At 38.1% G+C, this 4,771-nt stretch overlaps 1 pseudogene; it reads right to left on the bottom strand.

Annotated features, from left to right (window-relative positions):
• Positions 1-3,520: 3,520 nt before the first annotated feature.
• LOC106317292 overlaps positions 3,521-4,771 on the bottom strand; it is a 2,970-nt pseudogene continuing 1,719 nt past the window's right edge.

The raw sequence follows: 4,771 nt of genomic DNA, 5'->3' as shown, positions 1-4,771 counted from the left end.
TACCACATATAGATGGATTTCTTTCCATCATAAACTCCTCAAACATCCTGTTCGGTAGTTGTTATAAAATGATTAAAATTTTCAGTTAACGTTGTTAGAAATGTAGAATATAAAAATTGGTTGAAATACGTTTCTTAGGGCTCAAATGTAGGACAATTGAGCATCATAAATGTATGCAGCACAGTGTAGTCATCATCGGTTAGATACCTCTGTTCTACTTTTCCACTCACTCGACCTTCATGGTAAAACATATTTGGCACATCTGGATCTTGATATGTGAATCGAATATCTCCAGGTTGCAAGACTTGAGCGGGCACTTCTGGATTCCCAAAGAAGTGTGCAGAAGATGTAGAAATCTCTTCATTACGACATTGGGCAATAATAGAACCTGCAATATGTGCCTTATTTTTAACTTTTTTCTTTAGATGGTACATGTATCGCTCGAAAGGATACATCCATCTATATTGCACTGGGATGTTCCATAACATCAAAAAATGAAGGAGGGAAAAGCTTTTCCAAATTACAAAGATTTACTGCAATGTTTTCTTTTAAAATTGCAACATCTTCACTCTTGAGTACCTTTGCAGAGATATCCCGAAAGAAGAGTGCTATCTCTACACAAAATTTTTTTGAGTTAGTAGGTAGCAAGTAACACTTATACAAAAAAAAAGTAAAAATAATTTACCAGAAATTGCGATGTGGACATTTTTGGGAAGCAATTCCTTAAACGCAAATGGAAGAAGTCGTTGCATGATGACGTGGCAATCATGACTTTTCAGGCCCGAAAGCTTCGAATTTGTCTCGTCAATACATCTACTAAACTTTGAAGCATACCCATCTGGAAATTTTATATCATCCTTCAACCATCGCAAGAATTATTTTTTTTTCTTCTTTAGACAACCGAAATATCGGCACTGGCATCGTTCCATCATCTTTGATATGTAACTCTTGCCTTCTGCACAAATCAGGTAGATCCATCCTTGACTTTGAATTATCTTTCGTCTTCCCGGAAACATTAAGCACCGTGTTGATAATATTATCAAAGAAATTTTTCTCAATGTGCATAAAGTCCACATTGTGGCGAAGAAGAAGATTTTTCCAATACGGCAAATCCCAAAAAATACTCTTCTTCACCCAATTGTGATATTTCCCATATCCGTCTATGTTGTTCGCAGGTTTCTCGTGTCAATTGCCTCCACATTCAACAGTTTTCTTCAATCCTTTGATGTTGTTGATTCTTTCACGGAGAATTTCTTCTCCATTCAACCATGGTGGAGGATCATCGGTTATCGTCTTTCTCTTTCGAAACGCTTGGACATTTCTCCTGTAAGGATGGTCTTTAGGCATAAACATTCGATGACAGTCAAACCAGCTATGCTTCCTTCCATGTTGCAACCAAAATGACTTTGTATCATCTAGACAATATGGACAAGCTAAACGACCATGAGTCATCCAACCTGACATCATGCCATACGCCGGAAAATCATTAATGGTCCACATTAATGCGGCCCGCATCGTAAAATTTTCCTTTCTAGAGATATCGTATGCTTCTGCCCCGTGACTCCACAAACTTTGTAATTCTTCAATTAGCGGCTGCAGAGAAATATCAATGCTCTTCTTTGGATGTCTTGGTCCGGGCACTAAGACTGATAGAAAGAAATATTCTCTTTTCATACACATACCAGGAGGTAAGTTATATGGAGTTACGATTACGGGCCAGACCGAGTGGGCTTCACCACTCATACCAACTGGATTAAATCCATTTGTTGCTAATCCAAGATATATATTCCGACTTTCTGCAGTGAAATTAGGATATACCTTGTTAAAATGCTTCCAAGCTCCTCCATCAGAAGGGTGATGCATTTCTCCTTCGGGCGACTCCTGTTCCGCGTGCCATCGCATTTGTGATGCTGTCGCCTCAACTTGGTACAACCGCTTCAACCTCTCCGTAATAGGCATGTAAAACTTTCTTTGTTTTGGCCGATTTTTCCCTTTCCACGGTTCTGGTTATATCTATCTTTCCCACAAAACCGACACACCAACAAGTCTTGATCTTCCTTCCAAAATAACATGCACTTATCCTCGCAAATATCAATCTTCACAACAGGGAGACCAAGCTCCTTTGTCAACTTCTTCGTCTCATAATATGATGCAGGAGCTTGATTTGGTTGTGGCAGAACATCTCTGAAAGTTTGTGATATCTCATCCAAACATGACTCTGACAAATTATGATCGGTTTTTACTTTCATTAAACGCGACGCCAAGTATAATTGAGAAATACCTTCAGAACATCCTTCATATAATGGTTGATTAGCGGCTTCAAATGCTTGAAACACGCCATCTTCATATTGCTCCTCATCGGGTGCTTCCATCACATTCTCCAATACATGAGTTGATCCAGTGCCTCCACCCATAATATCAGGAAAGTTCTCTTGATATGTCTCTTCTTCCGTATCTAATGTCTCTTCTCCCATAAATGGACCTCCTGCTGATGATCCGCCAACGTCATAGTAATTTTCTCCATGGCTTGACGATAAGTAGTAATTACTCTTGAATCCGACTCGGTAAAGATGGCGAGACACTAGAAAAAATAATGCCACGATTTTGCTATGACATTGCTACGTTTCTTGCTACGTTTCTTGCCACGTTTTGCTACGAAAATAGCTACAAAATTTGCTACGATCCATAATCGTGGCAAGCTCCAAAATATCTAGCATTATTTACCCTGCACATTGTCGGATTGAGGGGACATTACTTTAGAGTAAGCGACGAAAAATTCACGTTGCTTATTGTTTTTTTGTTTTTATCGCTGCCACTTGCTCAGGATTTGACTGGTGGGACGTATTTTTCGGTGGGTTGCTACGAATTTGATACGGTATGAAATCGTAGCTAGTTGCTACGTTCATTTTCGTAGCAATTTTGTAGCAAAAACTTGCCACGTTTTGTTTTCGTAGCAAAAACGTAGCAAGGTTTGCTACGATTTTTGCCACGTTTCCTGTTTTCGTAGCAAATGCGTTGCAATTTCGTATCTTTTTTTGATTTGCTACAAACTCATCGTGGCAGTTTCGTTGCTATGTGTTTTTTTTACTAGTGATAGGGACGAAGACATTATTATTAATTTTGAGTTAGTCGAAAATATCTTTATTAAGTTTGAACTAATTATATATTAAAAATTAACTGACTAAAAAAAATTTAGCCGGGACAAATGACCTCCGGTCATAATAACGCAGGTCCACCACTGGTTCCACATGTGTTATGGTTTGTTTTGTCATTTTTTTATTATTTTCAGCTACTTCTTTATGGCGGATATTGCGAGAAAATGTTATTAACAAAAAGGAACAATTATTCTTTAACACACCATTTATAGGATATGTAATTAAATATCATACGGTTTACATACTTAAGCTAAGAACACTTGGCAAGATTACAAGCAAATAATAATGATCTTGGCGAATAAAGAAAAAGGAGAATAATCTCCAATTAGTTAAGTGAATAATTGGTTTGAAGAAATGATGACTAATCAGAAGGCATTCTTCTTACCAATAAGCCATAGCCAACCCAACGAAGTTCCTGCAACTATTCCTCCTGTTAAGAAAACCACCAGCAAGTTCCCTAACGCATTCTTTTCTGGACCCTTCACAAAAATAAAACCAAATTTTCTTTAAGAAAATCAGACCAAATGTGAAGACTGATTGTCCACTGTTTAAATCTCAAACAATGCTATTTTTTGCGTATATACATATTCAAAGATAATGTTGTTAACATTAATATCATACAGTAACATGTTTTGTTTTCGTTAAAATACGCTAAGAAAGATAAAAAAAATCAAATCAATAATCTCTATTCAGAAAAAGGTTAAAATGGAGTACCTTGTAGCCTTTAGGAGCAGTGATGAGAATGCAAACATTGAGATGTCCTGTTGTCAATCCCAAAAAAGTAACGAGCATAATCATCCATCCTTGATCACCAAACTTCGCAGAGAAGTAGAACGCCGGGATGAGGAAAAAACGTGACAAAGTTGCAATGGTGAGCCCTTTTCTGTTCTCAATCTTGAGCCATTCCACCAGCGGCGTATACCTCCCAACCAAGTTCCCACAATTGTACATCGCTACTAGGACAAGGGCATACCAAGAGCCTAGCCCATGATGTCCCGTGTTCTCATATAAGAACCCTGGAAAAATGGATAATGACAAAATGTAGATGAGGGCTAGATTCACTGCATAGTCTATGTTTTGAACTAAGAGCTCTTTGTTGTTTAGTCTTTGATTATTGGAAGCATCGTCAGTCTGCATAGAAGAATCAAGAAGGTAAAATGAAACCAGCCACTACAAGAAAACAACGACATACTGAGGGAAAAAATCGTCGGTATGTCGTCGGAATAACGTTATTCCTACGACATACCGACGAAACAAGTCCTCAGAAATAACTCCTCAGAAATTCATTTTTCCTCGGAAATCCCTCGGAATTTTCCGACAGAATTCTAAGGAAACAAATTTCCGAGGAAATTCCGAAGACCACCACTTCGTCGGAAAGCTCCTCGGAATATACCGAGGGAGAACTTCCTCGGGATATTTCGATGGACTTTCCGATGGTCCAATCCTCGGAAGTTCCGACGAACTGTTCCTCGGAAAATTCCGAGGAACGTGTCCCTCGGAAAATTCCGAGGGACCCCGTTCCTCGGAATATTCCGAGGGTTTATTTCCTCGAAATGTAAAAAAAATTATTTTTTAAAAAAAAATAAAAATTTTGAAATTTAAATTCGAAAATATAA

This window comes from Brassica oleracea, chromosome C9 (genome assembly GCF_000695525.1).
Source record: "Brassica oleracea var. oleracea cultivar TO1000 chromosome C9, BOL, whole genome shotgun sequence".
Taxonomy (NCBI): domain Eukaryota; kingdom Viridiplantae; phylum Streptophyta; class Magnoliopsida; order Brassicales; family Brassicaceae; genus Brassica; species Brassica oleracea.
This window is presented reverse-complemented; position numbering and strand designations above follow the sequence as displayed.